The sequence below is a fragment of the Nesoenas mayeri genome (genome assembly GCF_963082525.1).
Source record: "Nesoenas mayeri genome assembly, chromosome: W".
NCBI classification, from domain to species: domain Eukaryota; kingdom Metazoa; phylum Chordata; class Aves; order Columbiformes; family Columbidae; genus Nesoenas; species Nesoenas mayeri.
The window spans coordinates 8,222,200-8,233,664 of record NC_137553.1 but is presented as its reverse complement, the minus strand read 5'-3'; the positions used below and the strand labels follow the sequence as shown (position 1 = coordinate 8,233,664).

At 45.5% G+C, this 11,465-nt stretch overlaps 1 long non-coding RNA gene across 3 annotated transcripts; it reads right to left on the bottom strand.

The window, feature by feature from the left end:
• Positions 1-2,025: 2,025 nt before the first annotated feature.
• LOC308051362 lies at positions 2,026-10,389 on the bottom strand. Of its 3 annotated transcripts, XR_013923465.1 has the most exons (4): positions 9,877-10,389; positions 9,641-9,692; positions 8,274-8,383; positions 2,026-3,778 (listed from the first exon to the last, which is right to left on the bottom strand). It is a non-coding gene; the product is annotated as an uncharacterized lncRNA (long non-coding RNA). The 3 variants fall into 3 exon arrangements; XR_013923466.1 differs by lacking the exon at positions 8,274-8,383; XR_013923467.1 differs by lacking the exons at positions 8,274-8,383; positions 9,641-9,692.
• Between the last annotated feature and the right edge of the window lie 1,076 nt (positions 10,390-11,465).

The following is an 11,465-nucleotide window of genomic DNA, read 5'->3' as shown; positions in this document are numbered from 1 at the left end:
CCCTATACCTCTCTTGGGTCAAGATCTGTTAAGTAAATTGTAAGCTGAAATAATATTTTCTGAGAATTCTGTTTAGTTGCATGTCCCACAAGAAGCTGCTTGGATGGTGCAGATCTGCTTGCTGCAAGTGAGAAACCTCCAATGAAATTTCGAATGCACTATTTCCACTAGTATTAACAGCCAATGTCTCGATAAAGCAAACACTACACTGATAGAACTGAAACAGGACTTTGATCCGGTAAGGGAAACAATATCCAATAAATATGACAGCCAAAATGGAGTTAAAAACTTGGATGAATAAATTTATGACAACCTTACAAGCTATCTGTATTCAACTGAACTTGCAGATTTGTCTATTTATAGCTACAACATAGAGACAACCTGTGGCTATTGTGGGACAGTATGATGAGATTGCTAACAGACTGATATACTGATTGTTACTCTGATCAAGAAAATGTAGGGAATTAATTTAAGTCTTAATAGGCCGTGATCCTTTTGTCATATATGTACCATTTGTGAAATTTAATTCTGATTTTTTTTCTATTTGTAATCTATGTCTTTAGAAATTGCACTAGCTGGTTTTCTTAACAGCACAGCTTTTGACATGCATAAATGTAAATTGCTGCAGAACCTGCAAGTCTTTAACATCAGGTCACAGACCATACTTATATCTAGTCTGATCCTACATACTTGCACAGTTTTTGTTGATGGTTCTGGGAAGTCTCGTAAAGCTGTAGTGGTCTGACATGAAGATAACAATTGGCATTATTCTGTAAAAATTATTGAAGGTTCAACCCAATTAGCAGAACTTGGCGCAGCTTTACATTACTCAGAGCTTTTTAAGGAGGAACCTCTAAATTTGATTTGTGATTCTGATTGCGTAGTCCAGGTCCAATGCACGTATCTGATTCCAAACTGTTTTTTTGGTTGTTTTGTTTTATTTGAAACAAACAAACAAAAAGGGGAAGTGACTGCACTACTCCACATGACAGACTGAACAAAGCATTATATGTTTTGAACTTTTTACGCTTCCAACAAGGGTTTGATATTCCACCTATGATTCAGCATGGAACAAATTTAAAAGGCCGTCTGACAGACCTTAGGGAAAATCAGTGTCAGGTCAAAGTGCACAATGGTATTACTGGTGAATGGGAAGGTCCTTTCTAATTAATAACTTGGGGAAAGGGTTATGCTTGTGTCATTACAGGCCAAGGATCGAAGCGGATTCCCGCAAAATGTGTTAAGCCATGGCTGAATAAAGACAACAAAGATTCAACAGATGCAGATGGACAGGAGGGAGATAAGTTGTGAGGACTGTTTCAGATGTAAACCATGGATCCTAATTCAGATGCTCACAGACCTGGTGATCCAGAAGCCTATTAGCAAGCAGGTGGTGTACCTTCTGTGGAGAATGGCAATTTGAGCAAACAGCACGAGAGTCAAAAGGGCAATATTACATTTAGATAGTTAATGCAAAAATGAGGTAAAATTATGAGACATTCCTACCACAGTATCTATTGCACCCTTTCTCCTTGATCTAGCAGCTGGTAAAGCTTTAGGAGACATATCAAAGTTAAGCTGTTGATCTCTTAAATAGGTTAATGTAACTTCTGAGATACTTCAATTCAGTTAATAGTAGATGTTGATGGTATTAGGCATGCTGCTCTACAAAATCACACAGTTACAGATCTTTTAACTCTAGGTCATGGTTGTGAAGAACTGGAGAGGATGTGTTGTATTAACTTGTCTAATCATTTTGAATCTATTCATAGTACTTTAGACAAACTAAACCAGCACGTTAAGAAGATTGTCATAGTAGAATTAAGGTTTGACAAATGGTTTGAAGATTTGGGAATAGATGGGTAGTTGTTTGATCTTATTAAGTAAGGTTTAACTGCATTAGATGTAATTCTAATTATGTTGTTAATCACGTGTTCTATGTTGCAGTGTATTTCAAAGATGATTCAGCATGCTGTTACAAGGGCCTGACTGGTTCAAGAACAAAAAGGGGGAACTGTGGAGGGGTTTCTGTTAGATAAAGATTTATTGTTGAATTAGTCAGGCCCAAAGGAATCTCAAGGCCACTTCAAAAAGCTGAAAACAGGACCTGCTGTGGGAGAGAGGCATTTCTACAATAACAAGGCCTCAACATGACGTAAAACAACGGACCTATCATCAGTAAGACTCCAGCACGTGGACAGCTCGTGAACATAGATGATATCCAATTAGTGAATGCATGCTTCGAGCGTGGACGTGTGATCAGAGAATAGTTGCATATAGAAGGAGGCTTGTTTCTGTAATAAATGGCTTTGCGTGATTCACATTGAATCGGAGTGCTGAGTCCTTTATCGTTCCAACACCTTTCTCCAATTCCGAGCTCACTTTCTGGTGTGCCTTGATATGCATGATTGCCACCTTCTTAGGAAGTTGAACTCCTTCCAATAGTTTCAATATCTCCTCTGCATGTTTGATATGTTTGCCTTTAGAGTTCAAGAGTCCCCTTTCCAAATTGCTCCGTGCACATGCACGACCCTGAAAGCATACTTGGAGTCAGTATAAATGTTAACAGTTTTACCTTGGGCTAATTCCAGAGCATGAATAAGGGCAATTATTTCTGCTTTTTTTTGCAGAAGCACTTCTAGGCAGAGGTCCAGATTCCATCACTTCATGGCTAGTAGCTATAGCATAATCAGCATGTCTTTCACCATTCAGGATATCGCTGCTTCCGTCCATAAACCAGTTCTCAGCGTTTTCCTTAGAACTGACCCTTAGATCTGGTTGACTGGAGTATGTTACTTTGATGGTCTCCAGGCAGTCATGATAAACTGATTCTCCAACATTTCCTCTGAGGAAAGAAGCTGGGTTGATAATGTTAGTGATGACGATTTCTACATCATCCTGTTCCGCCATTATAGCCTGATATGTGAGAAACCTTTGTGGGGAAAGCCGGTGTCCCTCTTTTGCTTCTAGAACTGTAGACACTGTGTGAGATACTAGCACAGTCATTTTCTGATCCATGGTAAATTTCCGGGCCTTCTGTATATTCAGTACCACTGCTGCAACTGCCTGCAGGCATCCAGGTCACCCCTTTGCAGTTGCGGCTGCAAGATCCTGTGCCAGTATACCCAAGGCTGTTCCCTGCTTCTTGTGAGAAAATAGAAAAAAACCTGTTTACTCACATCTGGGAGTCCAAAAGCTCATGTAGCTTCTTGATTCCATCGTAGGTGCGTCTGGTCCGTGGCTGTTAGTGCATACTATGGCTTGACAAGCAATCTGTAATTATAAATCCACAACCAGCACCACCCTGTCATGCACAAAAAGGTCCATAATTCTTTTACAGTTTGAGGCTTTGGAGTTTGGCATATAGCCTCCTTTCCAGCCTGTCCCAGGGTTCGCTGCCCTGCACTAATTTCATAACCCAAATAAGTTACTTGTTGCTGTACCATCTGGGCTTTCTTCTGTGATACTCGGTATCCTTGGAGCCCCAAAAAGTTCTATAAACTTATGGTCCTGGTTATGCATGTCTTCTGTGTTCTGGTAATGATCAAAATGTCATCTACATATTGTAACATCCATCCTTCATCAGATGGGGCCTCCCAAGATTCAAGATCTTTAGCAAGCTGATTTCCAAATATTGTCAGGCAGCTCTTAAATCCTTGCGGCAACACCGTCCATGTGAGCTGGGTTTTATGTCTATTTTCAGGGTTCTCCCATTCAAATGCAAATATTGTCTGGCTGGCTTAGCGGAGACGGAGGCAAAAGAAGGCATCTTTTAAATCTAGAACGGTAACCAAGTCACACAGTATCACAGTATGTTTGGGATTGGAAGGGACCTCAAAAGATCATCTAGTCCAATCCCCCTGCTGGAGCAGGAATGCCTAAGTGAGATCGCACAGGAACATGTCCAGGCGGGTTTTGAATGTCTCCAGAGAAGGAGACTCCACAACCTCCCTGGGCAGCCTGTTCCAGTGCTCTGTCACCCTTACTGAGAAGAAGTTTTTTCTCAAATTTAAATGGAACCTCTTGTGTTCCAGCTTGATCCCATTACCCCTTGTCCTATCATTGTTTGCCAACGAGAAGAGCCTGGCTCCATCCTCATGGCACTCACCCTTTATATATTTAAAAACATTAATAAGGTCGCCCCTCAGTCTCCTCTTCTCCAAACTAAAGAGACCCAGCTCCCTCATCCTTTCCTCATAAGGGAGGTGCTCCACTCCCTTAATCATCTTTGTTGCCCTACGCTGGACCCTCTCCAGCAGTTCCCTGTCCTTCTTGAACTGAGGGGCCCAGAACTGGACACAATGGTCTAGATGGGGTCTCACCAGGGTGGAGTAGAGGGGAAGGAGGACCTCTCTCGATCTGCTAACCACCCCCCTTCTAATACATCCCAGGATGCCATTGGCCTTCCTGGCCACAAGGGCACAGTGCTGGCTCATGGTCATCCTGTTGTCCACCAGGACCCTCAGGTCCCTTTCCCCTACACTGCTCTCTAATATGTAACTTCCCAACCTATACTGGAACCTGGGGTTGTTCCTGCCCAGATGCAGGACTCTACACTTTCCCTTGTTAAATTTCATTAGGTTATTCCCCGCCCAACTCTCCAGCCTGTCCAGGTCCCGCTGGATGGCAGCATAGCCTTCTGGCGTGTCAGTCACTCCTCCCAGCTTAGTGTCATCAGCAAACTTGCTGATAGTACACTCTATTCCCTCGTCTAAATCGTTAATGAATATTTTGAATAATACTGGCCCCAGTACTGACCCCTGAGGCACTCCAGTAGATACTGGCCTCCAACTAGACTCCGCACCATTGACTACCACTCTCTGGCTTCTCTCCTTAAGCCAGTTTGCAACCCACCTCACTACTCTATTGTCTAGACCACACCTCCTCAACTTAGCAACTAGGATGCTGTGGGAGACTGTGTCAAAGGCTTTACTGAAGTCAAGGTAGACCACATCCACCTCTCTGCCATCATCGATCCACCTTGTTACATTCTCATAAAAGGCTATGAGGTTGGTCAAGCATGACTTCCCCTTGGTAAAGCCATGCTGACTGCCCCTAATAACCCTCTTATCCTTGATATGCCTTGAGATGGCACCAAGGATAAGCTGTTCCATTACTTTCCCAGGGACAGAGGTGAGGCTGACCGGTCTATAATTACCCGGGTCCTCCTTCTTGCTCTTTTTGAAGACTGGAGTGACATTTGCTTTCCTCCAATCCTTGGGCACCTCTCCCGTTTCCCAAGACTTGGCAAAGATGATGGAGAGCGGTCCAGCAATGACTTCAGCCAGCTCCCTCAGCACCCGCGGATGCATCCCATCTGGACCCATGGATTTATGGATGTCCAGACTATTTAATTTCTCCCTAACGCAGTCCTCATCGACTAAAGCAAACTCCTCCATTGACCTGGCTTCATCCGGGGTCTCAGGGGTACAGGGCTCCCCAGGACAGCCTCCAGCAGAGTAGACAGAGACAAAGAAGGCATTCAGTAATTCTGCCTTCTCTGTATCTTCTGCCACAAGGGCACCCACCCCATTCCTCAGTGGGCCTACATTGCCTCTGGTCTTAGTTTTATCTGCTATGTATTTGAAAAAGTTCTTTTTGCTGTCCTTGACCCCTCTCGCCAGCTGTAATTCTAAGGAGGCCTTGGCTATCTTAGCTGCCTTCCTACATCCTCTAACAGCAGCCTTATATTCCTCCCAAGTGGCCAGCCCCTGCTTCCATGACCAGTAGACTCTCCTCTTCTGCTTGAGCATACCCAACAGATCCCTATTCAACCACGCAGGCCTCCTGGCTCCCTTCCTTGACTTCCTACGTGTGGGGATTCTCTGATCCTGAGTGTGGAAGAAGCAATCTCTGAATGCAATCCAGCTCTCTTGGGCCCCTTTTCCTTCAAGCAGTCTTGCCCATGGGATTTCCCCCAGCAATTGCTTGAAACGGCCAAAGTTAGCCCTGCTAAAGTCCAGGGTTGCAATTCTACTTGTTATTCTGTTCCTGCCACACAAGATGCTGAACTCCACCATCTCGTGGTCACTGCAACCCAGGCAGCCCTCAACCTTTACTGCTTCGACCAGACCCTCCTTGTTAGTGAGGATGAGATCCAGCAGTGCACCTCTCCTAGTCGGCTCCTCCACCATCTGCATGAGGAAGTTATCATCAATGCACTGGAGGAACCTCCTGGACTGTGGCTGGATGGTTGAATGGTCCTTCCAGCAAACATCAGGGAAGTTAAAATCACCCACAACAACCAGGGCCTGTGACTGTGAGGCCACTCTCAGTTGCCCATAGAAGGCCTCATCAACTTTCTCACCCTGATCTGGTGGCCTGTAACAGACGCCCACAACAGTGTCACCCCTGCCAGCCTGCCCCTTGATCCTGACCCATACACTCTCAACCCGCTCGTCATGCACTCCTGGGCAGAATTTAGTACATTGTAGTTGCTCTCTCACATAGAGAGTAACTCCACCACCATGCCTGGCCAGCCTGTCTTTCCTGAAAAGGGCATAGCCATCCATGACCACATTCCAGTCATGTGAACTGTCCCACCATGTTTCTGTAATTGCCACCAGATCATAATCTCCCGACCGAACATAGGATTCTAACTCCTCCTGCTTATTCCCCATGCTGCGCGCACTGGTGTACAGGCATTTCAGGGAGCAAGCAGAGCACACCAATTTCTCCCTAGGGGCATAGGAGGCCACCCATCCCTCATCAGTTTTAGAATGCTGCCCCACTGGGACAAGCCCAGCTACAACCCCATCCCCCTTCGAGCCTAGTTTAAAGCTCTCCAAATGAGCCCAGCTAATTCCTGCCCCAGCATTCTTTTGCCCCTATGAGACAAACCTTTCCCGCGTGACACTGTCCGGACTGGTGTCTTATAAAACCAACCATTATCAAAAAATCCAAAGCCCTGCCTGTAGCACCACTCTTGGAGCCAACCATTTAGAGACTGAATTTTCCTATTCCATCTCACATCGTCACTTGAAGATGGAAGGAGTGAAGAGAAGATCACTTGAGCCCCTGAGTCTTTCACCATCCTTCCTAAGACCTTGAAATCGTTCTTCATTCCCCTCAGACTACGGGAAGCAGCTTCCTCCCCATCTGTCTGGAAGACCAGCAGCGGGTAGTAGTCTGTCGAGTGCACCAGTTTGGGGAGCTCTCTAACGATATCCTTGATCCGGGCTCCAGGTAGACTACAAACTTCCCTAAGATGAGGGTCCACTCTGCATATTGGGCCCTCTGTTCCTTTCAGAAGGGAATTTCCTATTACAATCACCCTTCTTTCTTTCTTATCAGAGGCAGTCTTAAGTTGTGGAGTCAACCGCCTCTTCCTATGTGATCTTGTAGGCAGGCTTGGCACCACCTCCTCCCCTACCTCTTCTTCAAGATCCAGGGCCTCAAACCTATTACGGAGGGGCACCTGGGGAGACAAAGGAGGCAGGGAGGGGGGCTGCCCGTGACGCCGAACTGGAATACGCTTCCAACCTTCGTCGTCTTTTAGGTCCCCTACCTCTGCCTGACAGCAACAAGGGTGGGGCTGTCTCAGGACTTCCGCCTCTGTCCGAGAGGACAGGAGGTCCATCTCCTTTTGGGGGGTACCTCCCTGGGACGTTTCCGACTGGCATGTCAGGGTGTTACTCCACCAGTCCATCTCCCTTTCCCACTCCCTGATGGTCCTCAGCATCTCAACCTCCTCCTTAAGTTTCACAACCATGTGGAGCAGATCTTGCACCTGCTCACACCTCACACAGGTGGAGTGCTGGCCTTCCTCCCCCGGCAGCAGCAGGCTCTGGCACTCCCTGCAGCCGGAGACCTGAACAGCCACTGTTCGGGACAGAACCTCAGTCTACGTTGCCACAGTCTGTTTGAGACAAGCTCTCCTCCTGGAGGCGACCATGGTCGTCAGCAGTCTGGGATGCTGGCAATAAGTTAGAGGGGCTGATCAAGCAACAAGTGCTCTCTGCACCCTGCTGCACAAGCTGCCACACCCGCTGCTGCAGCACAGGCGTTAATACTGTCGAAAGGGTGTATGGGTCTGCTACCACTGGGTAGAGGTCCTCAGTTATTTTGTTCATAGCTCATAAGTCCTGGACCACCCGATATGATGCGTCCAGCTTTTGGACAGACAATATAGGGGTCTTGTAACTGGACTCACATTCCTTTAATAACTGTATTTGCAGGAATTTCTCGATTACTGGCCAAATTCCTTGCCTGTCCTCTTTTCTCAAAGGGTATTGTTTTCTCCTTACCAGCTGCCATCCTTCTTTGATTTTTACCTTGACTGGTGGGGCATTTTTGGCCCTTCCAGGTACGTCAGTGGCCCATACTCAGGGGTACACTTGGTTCACCACCTCTTCATTAATTTTACCCTCTGTGGGAATAGTTGCTAAAAGCAAGCTCATTATTTGCACATATTGCTGATCATTTACCTCCAGAATAATTTCCCCATTTTTAAATTTGATTACCACACCCGTTTGTTCCAACAAATCTCTCCCCAAAAGAAGTTTTGGGGAGTTAGGCATATAAAAAAAAATTTATGAATGCCTACTTGTTTACCCAATTTGTATTTCAGAAGTTCACAAAAATAAGCCCTTTCACTTTGGCCAGTGGCTTCCTTTACTACTATGTAATCATTACTTATTGGCATTAACGCTTGATTGAAGACTGAAAATGTTGCTCCCATATCTACCAGAAATTCCACTTGTTTTTGTTCTTTTCCTAGCTTCATCCCAGGTCCCCGTCAGTCTTTTTCTTGCTACTACGCAGTTCTCTCTCTGCCTACTTCCTTCCCTCCTTTCCCGACATTCATTTTTCCAATATACATTGATCTCTTTCTAAAGGCTTTCAGAGCCTTCTAACCTTTTCAGCTCAGTGCTGCTACTGTCATACACCTGCCTATCCGACGATCTTCCTCTTCCCTGTTACTAAATACTCTCCAGGCTTCATCTAACAATGTTTCCTAATTCCTACTTTCTGTTGCTCTTACTTTCTTTAACTTCTCTAAGGGGAGATTGTACTATCTCCTTGCTGAGGGGCATCCAGATCAGATTCTCCACTTCCGCATTCCTCCTGCCCCGCCCCCTGCTGCTCTGCGCTCCTCCTGCCCCTCCCCTGGAGGCTTGTAATACTCTGGCAAGTCCTCCGATCTGGGTTTACACATCTTTCTCCTATATCACATCCTGAACAACATTTCTAGGGTTCATTGGCTTTTTCTTTTTTCTTATTTTCCCTTTCTAGAGCTAGTACACAGTCCCTCTGATACTCGTGGTGGTTTTGGAGGGGGAAAAACATCTGCATATACTTTCTTACACCACACGCACTGTAGTTTAATTCGCTCCCTGTGATTTAAATCAAGGTGTTTTAAGCTCATCTTCCGCTTTTTACAGATCACAAACTAAAGCATAATACCACCATACATTTAAACAGTAATTACTAATTAAACAGTAACCTCTCGCTCATTTCCCAGTCAGACTGCGTCTTGCTCACACACACAATCACACATCACACAGATGCTCTTACCGGCTTATTTTCACAACAGATAGCTATCTCACACAGTGCTTAGAATGGAATGCATGGAATGCCCAGGAACTTACAAAAGATATCACACAGTTACAATTACCAGACCAACTATTACTCTGCTTACCCTTCTCCTGCTTCTTATACAATCATTAGCAGGTCTCTCCTGGCTCCTGAAACTGAGATGCAGCAATAGTCTCGGGGTTACTTGATTTACTCCCAAGATCACTAGCGGCCGACCCCCATGCGGTCAGTAACCCCCCCTTTAGGTACCTGTTTACACCAAATACTACTGCGAGAACCCTGGTCATGCGTGAGCGTCCCCTGCGACTTACTGGCCCCCTGCGTTACAATACAACATACCTCATCCGCTGCTAATGCCACAGGTCCTTTGTCTACCCCCACAGCAAGCGGCTGGGAGTGGAGCTTCTCTGAGAAAAGCTCCTCGAGGTGCGCCTAGGAGTCTGCTCCCAGTCGATCTTGCAGAATGGCAGAGCCTCCTCCTGCCTGGCTCGCCAAAACTGATGCGCAGAAATCACTATACAACCTGTGACGTTATAAAGAAGGTATGTTTATTCAGCGCTGGGCACACATGAAGATAATTCCTCCAAAGTGTGTCAAATCCCCAGCAACCACGAGCTTGGTTAAATGCTGTAAAGTATTATATATTCATGAAAATTCTAGGAACGCCTATACATATTCATAACCTGTCCCCAAGAAGGCGGTTCTTATTACAATGAGTTCCAGGAAATAATTTCCATAGTCTCCACCTTTGGCCCCTCCTGGTTGCGCCTGCGCAGTGCCACCTGGTGGTCGTGGGCTGGGGTCTTTTGGATGAAGGCCCACAGTCTTCCTCGCTTGCACTTTTAAACTTCAGCCTGGTATGCTGAGTTGGCCGGAGCTCAAACTGTTGAGCTGGTTAGAACCGGCTTATCTTCTCTCCTGTACCCAAGACTCTCGTTATCTTGTTCACCCAAGGATGCAGCTGGGTTTTTTTATCTTTGCAAGGCCTGTAAAGTCGTCAGCAAGCCTGTTTCTCGTACAATAAGTTACACAAAGCTCTAAGCTAGGCAATTGCTATGTGGTTAACTCTTTAAGTGTTAACTCTTTAAGTGTTAGTTAGTTCCCTGTATCAAGACCATTCATATGATTCAGTCCAATAGCAATATTTCACTTAGGGGTCTTCTTGCTTCTCGTTGGATCTGTTTCACAGATCTCCTTTGTTTTGTTTAGCTGTAGACATTGTGGTCCACGGCCTTGCAGGTACTGTTTTGTCTGAATAAATATTTTTCTTCTCAGCAAAGGGCAAAATAGGCCCCATTTTGCAAATGTCTGTAATGTCTCTGTGTTTGCCCTGAAATCGTTATTTTTCCCCAGTCAGTTCTGTTCTTCTCAGCAAAGTGTGATCTGAACCTTATCTTGCAAGTGTTCAGTGCAGTTTGTAGTTGCTTTTGGTAAATACGAGCAGAACTTTACAGCTTAAGATTTTAGCAAATCCAGCTTACTAAGTAACATGAAGCAGAGAGTATATTAAAAATCATGCATCCTTATAGAATCATAGAATCGTATGGGTTGGAAGAGACCCTCAGGATCATTGAGTCCAACCATAACCTAAATCTAGCACTAAACCATGTCCTTAAGAACCACGTCTAAACGCCTTTTAAATGCCTCCGGGGGTGATGACTCCACCACTTCCCTGGGCAGCCTGTTCCAATGCTTGACAACCCTTTCTGTGAAGACTGTTTTCCTAATATGCAATCTAAACTACAGCAATGAAGAATGACACACACAGGGACGCAGACAAAGACACACACACAGGCAGAGGTCATGTTCAGGAGGGAGCGCAGAGTCAGGCAGAGCAGAGCAGAGCTGAGCCAGACTGAGGCCCTCTTTATTAACCATTCACAATTTATAGGTTTACAGATACAGGCCCGAACTAAGAGGTTAGACAG